The sequence below is a fragment of the Aquarana catesbeiana genome, linkage group LG07 (genome assembly GCF_042186555.1).
Source record: "Aquarana catesbeiana isolate 2022-GZ linkage group LG07, ASM4218655v1, whole genome shotgun sequence".
NCBI classification, from domain to species: Eukaryota; Metazoa; Chordata; class Amphibia; order Anura; family Ranidae; genus Aquarana; species Aquarana catesbeiana.
The window spans coordinates 26,078,037-26,098,490 of NC_133330.1; the positions used below are offsets into that span (position 1 = coordinate 26,078,037).

Here is a 20,454-nt window from a genome sequence, read left to right on the forward strand (position 1 = left end):
CCCCCTCATCCCTGCCACTACCTTGTCCCAGCAGTCAGTAGCAGAGAGGAGGACAGACCTCCTCCACCAGATCCTGCACTTCTCCGTGCAGCCACGGAGAGGCTCGTCTCTGCCACCTGCCCCACCTCCCCCCCACCGTCTCAGCAGTCTGCAGCAGAGAAGAATACAGAACTCCTCCCACAGATCCTGAACCTCTCTTTGAAGCCGCAGGATGCCCTTGTCTCCGCCTCCCCTGGTCTCACATTCAGGTAGGTGTCTCCATCTCTCCTCTGTTCCTCCTCCAGACTCTGCACGTTCTGCACCACCAGCTTTTTAGGGGGGGGGGTGTACTGTGATGTAAGGGAGGGTGGGGGAACTCTTGACTTCTGATGGTGGGGGGGTAGGGTGGTTCTTGGCATGTAAGTAGGGGTGGGGTGATCTTTCTGGACATCGAGTCTTAGAGATACAACCGGAACCATATCGCTGTGATGCAGCCCGCAGTGCAGTTGAGCTTAACACCCCAATCTAAAGGAAAATTGTACAAGAAAATTGTATATTGTATTGCCCGCCTCAGCAAAGAAGTCCAGCTCTATTAACCAAGTGAAACTAAATCAGAGAGGTGCACAGATGTGGTTATTCTACCTGCTAAAAGCAATACCAGGCATCTTGTGTTTTCAGAGTTAAAAAAAAAAAGTCAGTGGCAGCTCCCATATTTATTCTGACATGTTATGATTTCTCGAATAATGTTCATTTCACAGGCAATATCATCCCATTAATCTGACCAAGCAGGCCGCACGTTCAGTCCAATTCATTTACATGCCAGGCTGATTTTAATAGAGATAGAGCGACGCTGGCCTTTTCCATGAAGCCGTGATGTTAGATATCATTGCTACTAAATATATTCCATCCCACAAAGAAAAACGCAGTAAAAATCAATATTGCCGAGCCCATGTGACTGCCTCTTGGACGGAGGCTGCAGTAAAATAAAAGCACTCGCTCACATGTGATAAGGCGGCTCATATTTGTGACAGTTGTTTTGTAATTTAAGAACCATTTAATGGCTTTCTAAATTTAGACGCCAAAGTATAACCTTGCGAAATGCAATAAAAGCGTCACGGAATATACATTAGAAGCTCAACAGGAGTGCTGGGATTGTTCTCCGGAAGGGAGGTATCTGATCTCTGTCTGATCTGCAGGTAATAGTATCCAGGACCAAAAACAGCTAAAAAAAACAAAAACAAAACATAACCATAGAGGATAAGAGGGGTTCAGTAGGGGCTCATTCACACCATGTCCATTGATCTGCATTGAACAACGCAGACTCAGCGCATGGACACATAGAAAACAATTGTTCTCTGTGCACCCCATTCATACCATAAAGTTGCATTGTGGTGTGCTGCATGCCTGCATTTTTACACTGATTGCCGCATGTCAATGCACTGCATCGAGTCGCATCGGGCATGGAGTTAAATGAATTGTCATTTTGTTACACTTTAGTAAAGTTAAAAAAACTAAAAAGCAAACAGTGTAATGCATTTCAACAGGGCATTGCAACTAGGGTTGCCACATCAACCCTTTAATCCAGGACACACATTAATTACACAGGTTCTGTGGCTGATTAAGCTGGTAATTAAACTCACTTGGTGCCTTATCTGCATTAAATCAGCCTCAGAACTTGTGTAATTAATATGTGTCCTGGATTAAAGGGATGATGTGACAACCCTAATTGCAACAGTCTGTACACAATGCACACCGGTGCATGCATGGAGCCGCAGATGGATGTGTCCCCAGTGCCAGTTGATGACAACCTTACCGGCAATGGCACACCCTATGACACACGAAGGCTAAATAAAAAGCATTTTTTGAGGATATATTCCCAACAAGACAATGCACTTTTATCATTTTTATATATAAATATATATATATACCATATATATATTTGAATGAACAGAATAGAAATCCAAATCAAATCAATATTTGGGTTGACCACCCTTTGCCTTCAAACCAGCCTCAGTTCTTCTAGGTAGACTTACAGTTTTTGAAGGAACTCGGCAGGTAGGTTGTCCAAATATCTTGGAGAACTAAGAACAGATCTTCTGGGGATGTCGGCTACCTCAAATCCTTCAGTCTCTTCATGTAATCCCAGACAAACTCCATGATGGTGAGATCAGGGCTCTGAGGGGGCCAAACCATCCCTTCCAGGACTCCCTGTTCTTCTTTATGCTGAAGATTTAGTGCCTTGAAAAAGTATTCATACCCCTTGAAATTCTCCACATTTTGTCATGTTACAACCAAAATGGGACTTCTTATGGTTTTCTTTCAACAATGGCTTTCTTCTTGCCACTCTTCCATAAAGGCCAGATTTGTGGAGTGCACGACTAATGCCCTGTACACACGAGCGGACTTATCGACCAGACTGGTCAGACGGACTATCCAACAGACTTTCGGCGGACCTCCAACGGACTTTCCCAACGAACAGACTTGCCTACACACGTTCACAACAAAGTCCGACGGATTCGTACGTGATGACGTACGACCGGACTAGAATAAGGAAGTTGATAGCCAGTAGCCAATAGCTGCCCTAGCGTTGGTTTTCGTCCGTCGGACTAGCATATAGACGAGCGGACTTTTCGATAGGAACTGGGTCTGGCGGAGTTCGGACATAAAGATTTGAAACATGTTCCATATCTAAAGTCGGTCAGATTTTCGACCGAAAAAGTCCGCTGCAGGTCCAATGAAGCCCACACATGGTCGAATTGTCCGCTGGACTCTGTCCGTCTGACCAGTCCAGTCGAAAACGTCCGCTCGTGTGAACGCGGCATAATAGTTGTCCTGTGTGACAGACCTAGCCAGGAGAGAGACTTTTGGAGGGGACTGAATGCTAGCCTCTTGCCGATCGATCGTGGGCCCTGGCATTTGGGGGAACGGTGCTCTTTGTGAGCTGTAGGCCTGGGGACCCTTGAGGTGGTATTACCATGGATTCGGGTCCTGGTCCCCCAGGACACACAGACTCTGGGGACCCTGGATTTGCCATATTAGAAATAGTGGCTGATTCATAATGCTGGGACAAATACTGTTAGGAGATGCTGATGTCAATTCCAGCCACCTGTCTGTCTGTTGCCTGCTAGAATGTGTATTGTAAATAAGTCTCTAGTATGGGATCTAAGAGTCATTAGATCCCCATTGTTGTTTGTGTTAATTAACTCTGCTATTGTGATAATGTTGATTGGGTTTTCTGAGCTACAAGACGGCCAGTCTGGCCTAAAGGTCATGTCTGAGTCATCTAGGCTGCCCAAAGAGATTAGTTAATTAGCCCATGTTAATTAGGTTTCTGGTCACAGGTGTATGTTCAGAGTAATATGAGCAGGAGGTATGCACCTCCTCTTTTACTGTATAAAAGAGCCTGTATTTTTCAATAAAAGAGATTCCTGGTTGAACTTACATACAGCCTGCCTGGTGTTTGTTCTGAGCTACACAACTGGAATAGAACGGCACATAGCTGTAGTTCTAGTCCCGGAGCATCGGATGACCGAACCATCAGATGTTGCGATCTGCAATCTGATTCTATAGCTGCAGAGGAGTGTCAGGGGAGAGTGGAATCGAGCGAGCAGGGGCTCGTTACATCCTGCGTACAGATTCTCCCACCTGAGCTGCGGATCTCTGCAGCTCCTCTAGAGTTTAATTTTGTAGGCTATAACTTTTGCGCAAACCAATCAATATACGCTTATTGCGATTTTTTTTATTTTTTTTTTTACCAAAAGTATGTAAAAGAATATATATCGGTCTAAACTGATGAGGAAATTTTATTTTTTTACATTTTTTTGGGATATTTATTATAGCAAAAAGTAAAAAATATTGTTTTTTTTTCAAAATTGTAGCTATTTCTTTGTTTATAGCGCTAAAAATAATAACCGCAGAGGTGATCAAATACCACCAAACGAAAGCTCTATTTGTGGGAAAAAAAAGAACGTCAACTTTGTTTAGGTACAAGGTCGCATGACCACGCAATTGTCAGTTAAAGCGACGCAGCGCCGAATTGCAAAAAATGGCCCGGTCATTCAGCAGCCAAATCTTCCGGGGCTGAAGTGGTTAATGAATAAAAAAACAAACAAAAAAAAACACAATAGTTACCCCAATTTTTTGTATAATGTAAAAGATGATGTTATGCTGAGTAAATAGATATCTAACATGCCATGCTTTAAAATTACCATCCATCCAATGGATTGGATTGCTTTCAGGTTTACTGATGGCACCTCTCCCGCCGCCTCCAAAAGTGATCCCATGACAAATCTGCAGCCGGGATCACTTATTTTGTTTGGGTACAACGTCGCGCGACCACGCAATTGCCAGTTAAAGCGACACAGTGCCGTATCGTAAAAAATGGCCTGGTCATTAAGGGGGGAAATCAACTTTATCCCTGACCTGTCTGGCGTGTTCCTTGGCCTTCATGATGCTGTGTGTTCACTAAGGTTCTCTAACAAAGCTCTGAGGGCTTCACAGAACAGCCATATTTATACTGACAATAAATTACACACAGGTGGACTCTATTTCCTAATTAGGTGACTTCTGAGGGCAATTGGTTCCACTAGATTTTAGTTAGGGGGTATCAGAGTAAAAGGGGGCTGAATACAAATGCACGCCACACTTTTCACATATTTATTTGTAAGAAAAAAAATTTGAAAACCGTTTATAATTTTCCTTCCGCTTCACAATTATGTGCCACTTTGTGGTGGTCTATCACATAAAATCCCAATAAAATACATTTACGTTTTTGGTTGTAACGTGACAACATGTGGAACATTTCAAGGGGTGTGAATACTTTTTCAAGGCACTGTAGTTGTTAATCACATTGGGGGGTTATTTACTCAAACTGGAGCATGCAAAATCTTGTGCAGCTCCGCATAAAAGCCAATGAGCTATATATATATATATATATATATGTGTGTGTGTGTGTGTGTGTGGGTGTGTTAGATAGATTCCAAAAGCCAATATAAAGTAAAAGTAGTGGTAAAAAAAACACTTGTGGGTTTAACCAATCTTATTATTTTTTTGTGCAATTCTCCTTTAAGGGGGTGTGGCAAGGGGTGTGTCCTATGCCTTCATACTTCTGCTGATAGGTGTCCCTCATTCCCATCTCAGAAAGTTGGGAGGTACGGGTTCAGACTTCACTGGACGCATGCTTGTTACAGGTCAGTGTGAGTTAAAAAGATATAACAACTAACTTTTCCCACAGCACAGGTTTCCTTTTAAGTGACTTTGAGTTTGTTTAAGTGCCCAAGGTGCTTCCAACCCTAAAAGATAAATCAAATCTTTTGATGTCAACTGTCTAAGCAGACGACAGCATAAATATTTAACAGTTTGTACAGGTTGTTCAATATTTATTCAGCTATATAACATAAACTGTAATTGTAACACGCCTTGTAGCGTAGCGTGGAGAAAACCGGTATGAGTGATCACAGCGTTTGCAGTTCACTACTACATAAGACCGAGCAGCTGCTACACAGAAGAGCTCGGGGCAAATGCTGAAGCTTAGCTCCAGGCAGCAATAAAATCATTCAAACTGAACTCCAGGCAGAAACATTTTAATTTAAATATATTCCTCAATGGCCACAACGGATTTAAATCTACTTTGTGTGCAGCAAATGCCTTTACAAACCCAGATAATATTTTGTGAAAGTAGCAACAGGCTGTACACAGCCTGTTGCTGAGAGCAGAGCTGTGGGTGGGGCCCAGCGGGCTCCACCTACTACTACAGGCTGCCTGCAGAAAACTGCAGGAGAGGGGCGGAGACAAGACCTGTCACCCTGCACAAGGAGAGAGAGCAGCAGTGAGCGGTCTTTATTACAGGAAGTCTCACATAGGCATGTACACAGGGTGTGCCAGGTGTGCCCGGGCACACCCTAATCACCTGATGTGCATTAGCATTATCACTCTGGGTAGCAGCGGGGAGATGGGAAAGAGCTCCCTCTTACTGGTTCTGCCATAAGAGACGTGTTTATGCCAATGATGGCGAACCTTGGCACCCCAGATGTTTTGGGAACTACATTTCCCATGATGCTCATGCACTCTGCAGTGTAGGTGAGCATCATGGGAAATGTAGTTCCAAACCTGTATAGCCCCTGTAAAGAGCCTCTCCTCTCCTCACCCGAGTGCTTTCACACTGGAGAGGTGCGCTTGCAGGACGGTAAAAAAAAGTCCTGCAAGCAGCCATCTTTGCAGCGCTGTAGGAGCGCATACCTCCTAACATTTTGAGATGGGAATGAGGGACACCTACTAACAAATGTATGTAGGCATAGGACACACCCCCTGCCACACCCCCTTAAAGGAGAATTAACCAAAAAAAAAAGGTTAATTAAATCCACAAGGACTTTTTTTTACCACTACTATTCCTTTATATTGGCTTTTAAAATGTACAAATGCAGCAATTTAGAAATTAGATGAAAGGTTTAGCACTGGGAAACACTTTTTGAAAGATAAAAAGTGCATTTTATATACAACTATATAGATCAGACCAAAATGAGGGACAAATGAGGAGGAAAGAGGGACATTGCTCCAAATCAGGGACAGTCCCCCCCAAATCAGGGACAGTTGGGACCTATGGGAGCGGTGTAAGCGCCCCTGCCCATTGAAATCAATGGGCAGGGGCGCTGAACCGCCAACATAGCGCTGTTGCAGCGGCGCTTTTTTCGTGTGGTTTTGACCCTTTTTCCGCCGCTAGCGGGGGTTAAAAGTGCCCCGCTAGTGGCCCGAAAACCTCTGCAAAAACGATGGTAAAGTGTCGCTAAAAATAGCGGCGCTTTACCGCCGACGCCCCAGTGCGAAAGTAGCTTTACTGAATGACGTTTAGTTTGTTAAAGTGCCGTGTATCATAAACTATTTTTAAAATACAAGGCTTATTTTTACCTTTTTCTTTTCATCCTTTGTTGCATCTAAATTAGTGGTTGTCAACTCATCAACTAAAGAGGGCCTGAAATCCAGCCCCTGACATCACCAAAGGGCAGCGCATATTGTTTATTTTGCTATATGTAATGCTCGAGGGGACTATCAAGAAACTGCAGACCTAATAGAGGAAATGAGGGTCAGAAAGTGTGGGTATGCCCATAGGTGTGCGCACAGGGTGTGCCAGGTGTGCCTGGGCCCTAATCACCCTGTACTGTGCAGATTCCCCCTGCTGCCTGGCTGCAGAGAAAGGGACTGGGGAATCTCTGTCCTCAGTCCCGTTCTCTGTCTCAAAAGTGAGACATCAGTGGTCTAATATACCCCTGATATTTCCCCAAGGTCCCCCAGTGGACTTCTAAAAAAAAAAAAATTATTGTAAAAAAAATTTTAAAAAATAATAAAAAAACAAATTGTAAAAAAGTAATAATAAAAAAATAAATTAAATAAGCTACTGACATCAATTTCTGCCCTACTGACACTGTCCACTGCTCTACTGACATCGTCCACTGCTCTACTGACACTGTCCACTGTCATATATATATATGGGTATGCTTCATTTTTGGCTGGGGAGATGCCCCAGAAAAAAACACGAAACTGTGAACGTGTCACATGAGGCTAGTGAAGATCAATGCTATTACCCTAATCAATGTTCCCACTACAGACTGGTGAGGTCCAAGGGCCGCACATCACATACCGAAGGGCTGGTTGGGCACCAGGGATCTAACGCCATGTACACACGGGCGGACTTTTTGGGCATCAAAGGTCCGACGGTCTTTCCGACGGATTTTCGATGGACTTTTGACGGACTTCCGATGGACTTTCGAACGAACGGACTTGCCTACACGCGGTCACGCCAAAGTCCGACGGATTTGTACGTGATGACATACGACCGGACTAAAATAAGGAAGTTGATAGCCAGTAGCCAATAGCTGCCCTAGCGTCGGTTTTCGTCCGTCGGACTGGCATACAGACGAGCGGATTTTTCGACCGGACTCAAGTCCGTCGGGAAAGATTTGAAACACGTTCCAAATCTAAAGTCCGTCTGATTTTCGACCGAAAAAGTCCGCTGCAGGTCCGATGAAGGCCACACACGGTCGGAGTGTCAGACGGATTCATCCCGTCGGACCAGTCCGGTCGAAAAGTCCGCCCCGTGTGTACACGGCATAAGTGCTGCTGATCTCCTGCAGCTTCTTTTGTAGATGCCTCCTGTTTACATGAATTGCAAGTATGGCGCAGAGGCATTTCTCAGGCCTTCACTGAGGGTGATAACAGTGGGCCAAATCTGGGTTGAAATAGTCATGGTGATGACCCAGAAGAGCAGTTGAGGGACAAGCCCAGACCGCTGTCACCCTATAACAGGAAGTGCCTAAACAGGGAATTTCATTGCAGGATCATCAGGTATTAATTTCACAACTACAGCTTTAAAAATATTGCATATCACTTTTGAAATTATATGCACTATATTGCCAAAAGTATTGGGACACTGACCTTTACACGCACATGAACTCTAATGGCATCCCAGTCTTAAGCCTCGCACACACCATCAGATTGTTGGCCAACAAAGCGTCAGACTTTTGTCCTTTGGGCACCTTCTGCTAATGTGGTGTTTGGTGAGCATTGATTTCCGAGCATGCGTGTTTGTACTTTTGGACTTTTGTGTGACGGACTTGAGTGCACGCGATAGGAAAATCTGACAACAGACCGTTGTCCGCCGAAAATTTACTAGCCTGCCAACAATTGTCTGGTGGAGCGCACTAACGGTCAGATTTTAGGCCAACATTCTGTCATCACACAATTCCCTGCCGAAAATCCGATCGTGTGTACGAGGCTTTATGCCACGTAGACACGGTTGGATTCTCCGACGGGAAATGTTAGACGGGAGCCTGTTGTGGGAAATTCCGACCGTGTGTAGGCTCCATCGGACATTTTTTTCGTCGGAATTTCCCGACAAACAAAATTTGAGATCTGGATCTGAAATTTTCCGACAACAAAATCCGTTATCGTAAGTTCTGATCGTGTGTACACAATTCCGATGCACAAAGTTCCACGTATGCTCGGAATCAAGCAGAAGAGCCGCACTGGCTACTGAACTTCATTTTTCTCGGCTCGTCGTACGTGTTGTACGTCACCGCGTTCTTGGCAATCGGAATTTCCGACAAGATTTGTGTGACCGTGTGTATGCAAGACAAGTTTGAGCCAACATCCGTTGAAAAAAAACATAGATTTTGTTGTCGGAATGTGCGATCGTGTGTATGGGGCATAAGTCTGTAGGGTTCAATGTTGAGTTGGTCCACCCTTTACAGCTATAACAGGTTCAACTCTTCTGGGAAGGCCGTCCACAAGGTTTAGAAGTGTGTCTATGGGAATGTTTGACCGTTCTTCCAGAAGCACATTTGTGAGGTCAGGCACTGATGTTGGACGAGAAGGCCTGGCTCGCAGTCTCTGCTCTAATTCATCCCAAAGGTGTTGTATCGGGTTGAGGTCAGGACTCTGTGCAGGCCAGTCAAGTTCCTCCACTCCAAACTCACTCATCCATGTCTTTATGGACCTTGCTTTGTGCACTGGTCCAAATCATTTGGTGGAGGGGGATTATGATGTGGGGTTGTTTTTCAGGGGTTGGGTTTGTCCCCTTTGTTCCTGTGAAGGCGTCAGCATACCAAGACATTTTAGGAAATTTCATGCTTCCAACTTTGTGGGAACAGTTTGGGGATGGCCCCTTCTTGTTCCAACATGACTGCGCACCAGTGCACAAAGCCCTCCTAAAGCTGGAAATCACTGTATAGACACCGATACCCCCTGTGATCTCCACTAGTTTTAGGATCCTATGCTGCAAAGTGAACACAGGAGGTCAGCCGCTCAGCATGGGAGCAATTTAGAGAACACTTTGCATTTTCTCAATGAATACAAAGTTTTCTCTGATTGGATGAAGTAGAGAGAAGAGCATCACGCTCTCCATCTTATCCAATCAGAGAATGTTTTGCATTCATGCAGAAAATGCAAGGGGTGATACATGATATAGGATAACACACATGAGGGGGTACACGCTAAAAGTTTCCTGCCATAACCGGGGCTCATAACACAGTAATGTGGAGTATAACGCTACTTTACAAAAACAGTGGTGCTTTATTGTTGTAATAAATAAGCAGAGTTACAGAATACCATTTAACAGAGTACAATACACTACATATGTGGATTATATAATTGAGGATAGGGAAAATAGTATGCAAAACCTGCAAGCAATACATAGGTTAATAGTATCATTCTCAACAAGTACCGTCCACCCTCCACCCTCCAAAAAACCCCCTCCCCAATTGGGTCAAGTATAACGCTACTTTACATGAAAGTTCAGCTATGTATTTTCCCAGGAGGTAAATTCTTTCTCCAGGAATGAAGAGTCACAGGTAAAAAAGGTGAAAAGACAGGTGTGCAGAGACTTAGAAAAACTGTCACCACCGGTGCAAATTGTGAGTCCCAGCTGTGTGACCGTCCTGACATTTCTTAACACCATCCCCCGCGAGATGCTGATTGGTTAAGCTATATGGTAAATACTCATAGATTATCAGCATTCCATCTTATAAATTAAATCTCTAAACCTTTGTTGAATGTCAGATAACAGTAGAAGGCGGGGAAAAAAAATGATTTTCAGCTATTTAACTTTAAAGCCCTATTGAACTTTCAGTTTACATCAGCTGAAGACATTCCAGGTGCATCAAAACAACTTAAAGAGGGGTTCTGGGCACCCAGGAAAAAAAATAAAAGTCAGCAGCTACAAATACTGTAGCTGCTGACTTTTAATATTAGGACAGGGCTGGCGCTACCACTAGGCAAACTAGGCAGCCGCCTAGGGCGCCCTGCTGCCTACGGAGCCCGGCCACTGGTGTTCCTACTCTCTTCTCTCTGCAGCAAGCAACTAAATCTCAGCATCAGCAGGCAGCCACTGTTCCATTCGCACATAGTGTCAGCACGCAGTGTCCCGACTCCCGAATGAATGGAAGCAAGCAAACATTCAATGATGAGTGCTGGTGAGGCTGCATTTGATGGGCGCTTTTTTTCTTATTTAATTACACTGTGTTTGTGTTACATAGATGAATCCCGGCTATAATTGTTATTGTTTATGTATTTCACTGTAGCACAGTTATTCCCCTCATTTTTCTTACTGGTGAGGCTGCATTTCATGGGTGCTGGTGAGGCTGCATTTCATGGGTGCTGGTGAGGCTGCATTTGATGGGTGCTGGTGAGGCTGCATTTGATGGGTGCTGGTGAGGCTGCATTTGATGGGCGCTGGTGAGGCTGCATTTCATGGGTGCTGGTGAGGCTGCATTTCATGGGTGCTGGTGAGGCTGCATTTGATGGGTGCTGGTGAGGCTGCATTTGATGGGTGCTGGTGAGGCTGCATTTCATGGGCGCTGGTGAGGCTGCATTTCATGGGCGCTGGTGAGGCTGCATTTGATGGGTGCTGGTGAGGCTGCATTTGATGGGTGCTGGTGAGGCTGCATTTATAGGGGCGCTCGTGAGGCTGCATTTGATGGGTGCTGGTGAGGCTGCATTTGATGGGTGCTGGTGAGGCTGCATTTGATGGGTGCTGGTGAGGCTGCATTTATAGGGGCGCTCGTGAGGCTGCATTTGATGGGTGCTGGTGAGGCTGCATTTGCTTCTATTGCCTATAAGGGAAACCGGCAGTGAAGCCTTGCGGCCTCACAGCCGGTTCCCTACTGCGCATGCGCGAAGCGCGCTGCCCTTTCTGAATGGCCTTGCAGCGGGGGAAGGAGGACCGAACATCTCGCTGCAGCCAGGTCTCCCGGAAGTGGGGACAGGTACCTGTCAAAACCAGGTACCCGTTCCCCCCTCCCCCCCCAAAAGGTGCCAAATATGGCACCAGAGGGGGGGGGAGAAGATAAGCGGAGGTTCCACTTTTGGGTGGAGCTCCGCTCAAACTTAAAGTGGAAGTAAAGTCTTATTTTTTACTTGTACCTACAGGTAAGCCTATAATAAGTGGGGCCGGATTTTTCTTTTCTTTTTCATTGGATGTTTGAATGCCTGAGTACTGGAGTTATCCGAACACATGAGTCTCTATCTCATCCATGTGTAATAAGGGGACATTAGCTCCCTACCCTCGCAAATTGATAATATATACAAATTATAAATAAGAAGCTGTCCGTTCAAAAAGTTAATAAACCAATGTGATGAAAAATTATATGTGGTGAACCGCGCTATTAAAGCGGTGTTCCAGCTGAAAAATGTTTGTTTTTTAAAGTCAGCAGCTACAAACACCGTAGCTGCTGACTTTTAATAAGCACACTTAGCTGTCCAGGGTGCCCGCGATGTCGGCCGCTACGTCCATCGGATCGGGTCCCGGTACCGCCATTCAAACTAAGGGAAACAGGCAGTGGAGCCTTGCGGCCTTCCTACTGCGCATGCGCGAGTCGCGCGGCGCTTTGTGAATGGCCGGCTGTGTCCAAGAAGACAGCGCGCCCGATTCCCCAGAAGACAACGGAGAAGAATGAAGATCACCGCGGAATAGGAAGTGGCAGATTGGGACGATCTGCCTAGCAACAGCCATTTTTGGTAAGTAAAATTTTTTTTTTTTTTTTAATTTTTTTTTTCCACATTTTTTTATGTAGCTTTTTTATGTAATTTTTATTTTTTAGGGTGGACCTCCACTTTAATCTATTAAATATCTAATAAAGTGCAAACAGTCCAAATTACAAACCACCGGATTCACTCCAATGGGGCATAGACAACAATTAAATTAATACCAAACATAACATCTGCTATGCAAAGTAAAATATATATATTAGTGGATAGAATAAGTGCAATTAAACAAAAGTCCTGCATCAAAAAACTCAATCAAAAACAGAAGTTCAAAAAAACAAAAAAATTAAAGAACAACGTCCAATATGTTCATGTATTAAAGGTGACTTTTCCAATGCTTGAGTGAATAGGGAAATCCTCCACCAACACCGAGCAAACATCCTACTCACCAGATGGAGATGATCCCCATTACAGGGATCATAAACACCTTCAGGTTATCAACCTGCTTCCAGGAATCCATCACTGCCGATCCAGATAGTATCTCCAATAAAAGGAAAGGCCACACATATCCAGGTTAGACATAGGATGAAACACAATCTCCCATGGTGAAGTATGTAAAAAAAACATGGTTGATTGCTAAAAAAAATGGCGCCCAACGCCAACTGGCATGATAACAAGTTTAAAAACAGACAAGTGGACGCGGGGATGCTGTGGAGCGCTCCGCCTGCGTTCCACCATGGGCGGAAGTGACGTATCGTGCTTAGACCACAACCTACGCGTTTCGTCAGAGCGTCTGACGTCTTCAGGTGTCACATATCTCATCCAGCTTATCTTTAAGGGCTATTTTGGGGTAGCTGCACGATTTTTGGAAATGAGTGTGCTGAGAGAGCACAGAGATGACTCAATCAGTTTGCGTGCTTATCCTTCACTGTCCAAACACAGGTTGGGGGTGGGGAGCTGACCCAGTTGTGTTTTTTTTTTTTTTTTTAACTTCAGCAGAGAAAAGCCAGATCACCAGGCTGGCTGTGTTGCCTATAGATAGCAGAACTGGATGGAAATACAAATCCTTTGGCTCTATTATGTAGTTTAGCTTTAAAGACAGGCTAAGCCCAGGTCAGAGACTTAGTAGCACTGTAATCATTATTAGTTATAACTTTAAAAAACAAAACAAAAAAAACTTTAGCTTCATATCAAGCCCCTCGGAGATGTTGCTGTCATTATTAAGATTTTAAAAAAGCTCCACCGAAGTGCTGACATTCCATGGTTGCCGAAACAAGTTGAACACTGAAATTTAAAAAATGTGTCTCCATTTTCTGCTGCTCCTGTTATTGTACGCGGCCATAAAGCGGAGTTCATACAAGCTGTGGCATCTACATTTCTCTTCCCAGAAGGACCCTTTTAAACTCGACGAACCTGTCTGCAAAAGTTCAGTTTGGCCCCCAGGAATTTTTCTGCATTCCCCCCGTGTCAGGAATGCGCTTACCTGAAACGCTTGAATATAATCATTACCAGTAAGTGCTACTGACAGCGAACTTCAGAGGAAAAGCGCTATACAAAATCGGATACATTTTATGGCCAAAAATCTGTCCATCACAACCACATGAGTTTGTTGGGCTTCCATAGACAATGCATGGGCATTAAAGTGGAACTTCACTCTCTCAGTCAACATTGACTATTTTTAATCCTATATTATACTTGTTTTAACTTTTTTTTTTTTTTTTACATTTCTTCAGTCACTTCCTGATTTCATGCCTAGGCAAATGATGCCATATGTGCCAGGAGTCTTCAGGAGGGGAGGAGGGGTTTTCTCTGCTAAGCACGCCTTCCCGCCTGCATGCCTGAGCTAAGGGCAGATGGATTCCAATAAGTAAATGTTACATGAATCACTTGCCCTTACTTTAGATGGCTACTGCCAGAAATGCTAGGGGGTGGTTTTCAAACTGATTGCTTAGCAAAATAAAAAATTGGAGACATGGATGGATGGGTGGCTAGATGGGGGAGTGTGCTTTGAATATTAAAAACGAAATAAACAGCGTTATTGATTTGTGGTGCTCAGATGCAGCGTAGTTCCACTTTAAAGTGTCAGCGCAAAAAAAAAAATATATATATATATATATATATATATATATATATATATATATATATACAGTATCTCACAAAAGTGAGTACACCCCTCACATTTTTTATTATATCTTTTCATGTGACAACACAGAAGAAATGACACTTTGCTACAATGTAAAGTAGTGAGTGTACAGCTTGTATAACAGTGTAAATTTGCTGTCCCCTCAAAATAACTCAACACACAGCCATTAATGTCTAAACCGCTGGCAACAAAAAGTGGGTAATATTTACAAAAAATGTGAGGGGTGTACTTACTTTTGTGAGATACTGTATATATACAGTATACAATAAATATATATATATATATATATATATATATATATATATACAGTATACACATTTTTGTAAATATTTTATTCTATCTTTTCATGTGACAACACTGAAGAAATGACACTTTGCTACAATGTAAAGTAGTGAGTGTACAGCTTGTATAACAGTGTAAATTTGCTGTCCTCTCAAAATAACTCAACACACAGCCATTAATGTCTACTTTACGAATCTGTTGCTGTGGCTGCGACATATTCTAACGGCTCGTTCCCACTTGCTTTGTTCTCTGAAAAGTGAACCAAACATGGATCACTCTTCAGAAAGCTTTTGAGGGGCAGTGAAGAGGTGTTATATTGCCTTTTCACCACCCGCTTTAACCCCTTGAACCCCCACACTAGCGTGCCGCAACTGCGTGCATCGCACACAGTTGCAGGTGTTTGCTGATTGGCCCTATTCACCTAAATTAGTTTCCTTTTTGTGGGCGCTATGCCCACCGAAATCAACAGGGGGTATAGTTTCTGCCGGGGCATGTGTACATCATTGGCCGCTGCCTCTGCAACTAAAAGTGGTAACTGTTGGAGGTGGGAGGGGAATAACGGCTCGGCTCAACTGTCGGGTTTTACTGCCCCTCACTTGTTAGTGTGAACAAGCCCTTAAAGAATTACTGCCAGTTTGCAGAACTTGCAAACTGGAGGTAATTAAGACCAACTCTGAGTTGGTGTACAGAGAGACACCAGTGCTCAGAGTGGGGCATGTGTGTATTGGGAAGCTGTCAGGAATATGACAGACCAAGCATAGGACTTCCTGGTTGCTATGATGCTAGCGGTTGCCAGCTTCCTAGCAACTGATGACTTATCCCAAGGCCGATTTAACTGCCGGCAAGGAGATTACTGGGCCAACAGCTGGAAGTAAACAATGGGGCAATGGCTATATTTGGACAATGATGTCATCAGCATCCCGATCCTTTGTTTACCTACAGTGGTGACATTTACCAGCCAGTGGCTGAATGGGAATGGATCATCTGTTTTAATTACGCTGTTGGCTGCCCAGCCAACTGCATTCTAGCTAGCAAGGGCCGCTGAACTAACACAAAGGATGGATCGTCCGCAGAATGGACACTCCAACCTTATCTTTTCATGTGACAACACTGAAGAAATGACACTTTGCTACAATGTAAAGTAGTGAGTGTACAGCTTGTATAACAGTGTAAATTTGCTGTCCTCTCAAAATAACTCAACACACAGCCATTAATGTCTACTTTACGAATCTGTTGCTGTGGCTGCGACATATTCTAACGGCTCGTTCCCACTTGCTTTGTTCTCTGAAAAGTGAACCAAACATGGATCACTCTTCAGAAAGCTTTTGAGGGGCAGTGAAGAGGTGTTATATTGCCTTTTCACCACCCGCTTTAACCCCTTGAACCCCCACACTAGCGTGCCGCAACTGCGTGCATCGCACACAGTTGCAGGTGTTTGCTGATTGGCCCTATTCACCTAAATTAGTTTCCTTTTTGTGGGCGCTATGCCCACCGAAATCAACAGGGGGTATAGTTTCTGCCGGGGCATGTGTACATCATTGGCCGCTGCCTCTGCAACTAAAAGTGGTAACTGTTGGAGGTGGGAGGGGAATAACGGCTCGGCTCAACTGCCGGGTTTTACTGCCCCTCACTTGTTAGTGTGAACAAGCCCTTAAAGAATTACTGCCAGTTTGCAGAACTTGCAAACTGGAGGTAATTAAGACCAACTCTGAGTTGGTGTACAGAGAGACACCAGTGCTCAGAGTGGGGCATGTGTGTATTGGGAAGCTGTCAGGAATATGACAGACCAAGCATAGGACTTCCTGGTTGCTATGATGCTAGCGGTTGCCAGCTTCCTAGCAACTGATGACTTATCCCAAGGCCGATTTAACTGCCGGCAAGGAGATTACTGGGCCAACAGCTGGAAGTAAACAATGGGGCAATGGCTATATTTGGACAATGATGTCATCAGCATCCCGATCCTTTGTTTACCTACAGTGGTGACATTTACCAGCCAGTGGCTGAATGGGAATGGATCATCTGTTTTAATTACGCTGTTGGCTGCCCAGCCAACTGCATTCTAGCTAGCAAGGGCCGCTGAACTAACACAAAGGATGGATCGTCCGCAGAATGGACACTCCAACCTTAGTGCCAGGGACATAACTACAGGGGTTGCAGGGGTCGCCATTGCGACCCAGCCCCATGCTCCAGGGGGCCCATGCAGCTCCCCTCTACACCTGGACAGGAGGGGCTGCATATAGAAGAACCAATGCCCTCCATGTTCCTCCTGCAGCTGATGAATGCCCTCCGCAGGCATTCAGAGGCTGCAGGAGGAATATGGAGAGCATCGGTTCCTCTAAATGCCGTCCCTCCTGTCCAGCTTGCCCGTGGGCCCCTCTGCTCTCTCCTGGTCCCCCTGTGCTCTTTTCCAGCAATGGCAACTTCTGTGCTCTCTCTCGAACTCTACCCCCCACTCTTCACTGGTCCCTCTGCTCTCTCCCACCTCCCCCCCTTCTCCGGTCTCCATGCTGTCTCCTGCCCCCCCCCTTTACCCTCCGTCCTCCACCGCAGCTCTGCTGGGTTCCCCTCTCTCCCGCTGGTTGCTACAGGGAATGAGTCAGGATGAAGAGCAGGGAAGGTGTCAGTAAATATGTATGCCCCTTCCTTAACTGAAATGACAGAGTCAGTGATCTGTACCAATCACCGACTCTGTTCATTCATAACTGAAGTGCAGGAAACTGTGTTTACTATGCTTCAGTTTGTGAATGGAGGGGAAGATCTGTACAGAGCTATTTCTGTCCTTTCATTCTGTGTAGCTGAGGCTGCAGAGAAGCAGATTGAGGGCTATGTCCTCAATCTCCTTTTACTTGTCTCAAAGCTGAAACATCAGAAGTCTGTTTAGACCCCTGATATCTCACCAAAGCCCCCCAACGAAGCTCCTAAAAAAAATGGTAAAAAATAATAGTGTAATAAAAACCAAAAAAAATTGGTAAAAAATAAATAAATAAAAAATTACTGACACTAGTGGTGGAATTACCAGGTACACAAAGGTCGCACTTATGACCAGGCCCTGGCCTTCCGCCACTGGGCTGGGAGGGAAGGGCCCCTGGCGGGGTGTCAAGGGGCCCTTCATGGTTTCTTGCACTGGGGCCCTGAAGGTTCTAGTTACGCCTCTGCTTAGTGCCACCCCCTACTTGCGACAGATTCATGCACCTGTTCCCGACATGTACATGAATCTGTCGTCCCCACCAAAATTCATTGTGTGAAGTAGCGGCGGATTTCTAAAAAGTCCCTAGGATTGTGCTGGTTGTTCACCTTTGCTCCACCTTGCAGCGACAACTTGGTAAGAAAATAAGGGTATTTATTCAAGCCATGCACAACAAATAAGCTGAATCTGCAAGTTCATAACCAACATAGCAAACAAAATGTCCTGGAAACAAGAGTTTTGCACAGTCTCATTATTGGAAAAATCTGCATTCCAATCATTCTTACCTAATCAATCACAATACAGAGCAGAATATTTCTCCTCCGAGCAACATGTAACTTTTTCCTCCAACATTTCGCCCTCAAGGCCGCCATTTACTGAAATATTTCTACTGAATTCTTCCACTGAGCAGAGAATGTATAGGTCTCTCCTCTGTAGTCTCAGGGCCTCGTATTCGTACATTTGATGTTTGTTTATACCTTGTTCAAAACAAGCAGCCGATAAAGCACATAAAAGAGAAAAAAAGAAGAGCAAGACCTTTTGCAGGTCTATTTTGGGGCTTTTTAACTTTTAATGAATGTTATTTTCCAGTAATAGGTATAGTGGGAGTGACCCATACTGCTTTGGCTGAATTCTGGGCCTCATACCCATTTTTAGAAGGTTTGTAACCTTGATGCCCTCTACCTACCTCCCCCCTTGTCTTGTCACATCGTCTGTAGTCCTATTTTCAGTGACGCAACTACATCCCCCTGTCACGTACCTGGTCAGAGGAGCAAGTGATAAGAGGGCTTCCCTTGTGGCTGACTGCAGAGCACCCCTGAAGGTGGAGACAGGGAGTACTGCGCCCAAAGAAGCATGGGTTGCCAGCTACGGATTTGACTAAGGGTCAGGGTAGATGAGGCACCAGAAGGAGACTTGACCATGCAGCGGTGTCAGCAAGGCCGAAGACACTCTAGATGAGCAGGTGAAGCCTTCACCGTGCAGAGGTACAAATAAGACTGGTGTCACTCCAAATAACACTGGCGGATGTTAGCAGCCGAGTGGAACAGAAAGCGGAGTCAGGAGCCAGAACCAAGGTCATGCACAGGAGGTCAGTTGGAAATAGGAGCAGAAGCGGGGTCAAGATCAAGCCAGGGTCATATACAAACAGTAAGAGAAGTCTGCGTGAAGAAGCCAGGGTCAGGGCCAGGAGGGAAACCAAGACAGGTCCAAGGGCAAGCTGGGTTAGCAACGGGAAATCCAAGAATACAGCAGCACAGAAGCACATGATACAGGGGCTAAAGATTATCCAGCAACTTGTGGACCAGACTGCTGTCCTTATATAGGCCACTGGATGCCAGGATCTGTCACGTTTTGCATGCACCAGGCGTGCGCGCCCAAGCACCCATACACAACGACTGCACGCATTTCCACACACATTAGCTTATATGCCAATATGCCAATATGCCAATTCTTCTGTGGCAACCCTCTTGATGCAGTTAATGGACCCAGCAGTCTCAGACTTCAGGTCAGAACCGTCGACCATAACAATGCCATTTGATTGGCAGGTCAGGAGACTCATGATCTGTCCAACCTCCTAGGACCTCACACTGTGGCTTTGCTGTCAAACAAGCTGATGAAAAGGACTTTCCTTAAAATTCACACTGGAAAAACCCCGACGAAGGGGTCACTCTTGGACCTCCAAAATGCATTGGCTACTTTTTGGTTTGCCCCCCTGATTTTTAATGGAATAAAGTTGTATCTGGCGGTGGTGAGGAGCTTCATTTTCAATTTTCGTTATATTACACTACAAGACAAGGAGAGTAGGAGAGTGCGGAGATCCACTGGGGTGTAGAAGCCACCTGCCCAGGAACCACATCATTTACACCAACATCAATACCTTAAAGCATAACTGAATGTAAAACTTTTTTTGTTTTGGAGTGGAGAGGGATTAGAACACCTGTCAGTTTTTATTGCTGTCTCTGTTCCCGTTAGGGAGATTCACCCTCTCTATTTGTCCTGTTTACCATTTTCACTATAAGTGAAAGTAAAAGAAAATCCCAGATTTTGGGTTGTCCCCAGAAAAGTGATAGAGGGGAAATCTTCCAATGGGGATACTAATTCTGGTGACCTGGGGGACCCCAAGAGATTCCCTTTATTTGCAGGAATTCTCTCTCACTTTCTGTTTGGTTATGGGACAGGAAGTCAAGGGAAATCTCCCCAATGGGACAAAGATGGTAAAAATAAACCTTACAGGGGTTATAACCTTCCCTTAAAGTGGAAGTAAACTTCCATCTCTTTCTTTTACCTATAGTTAAGCCTATAATAATGCTTACCTATAGGTAGTGTAAATATCTCCTAACCGTGCACCGTTTAGGAGATATTTAGTGTACATGCAGCCAGTGACTTTACTGGC

General features: G+C 44.8%; 1 long non-coding RNA gene across 1 annotated transcript in view; it reads left to right on the plus strand.

The window, feature by feature from the left end:
- Positions 1–5,050: 5,050 nt before the first annotated feature.
- The window catches only part of LOC141102391 (uncharacterized), a 32,010-nt gene continuing 16,606 nt past the window's right edge, over positions 5,051–20,454 (plus strand). Inside the window, exon 1 of the long non-coding RNA XR_012235097.1 lies at positions 5,051–5,168. This is a non-coding gene — a long non-coding RNA (uncharacterized lncRNA). The remainder of the gene's footprint in view (positions 5,169–20,454) is intronic.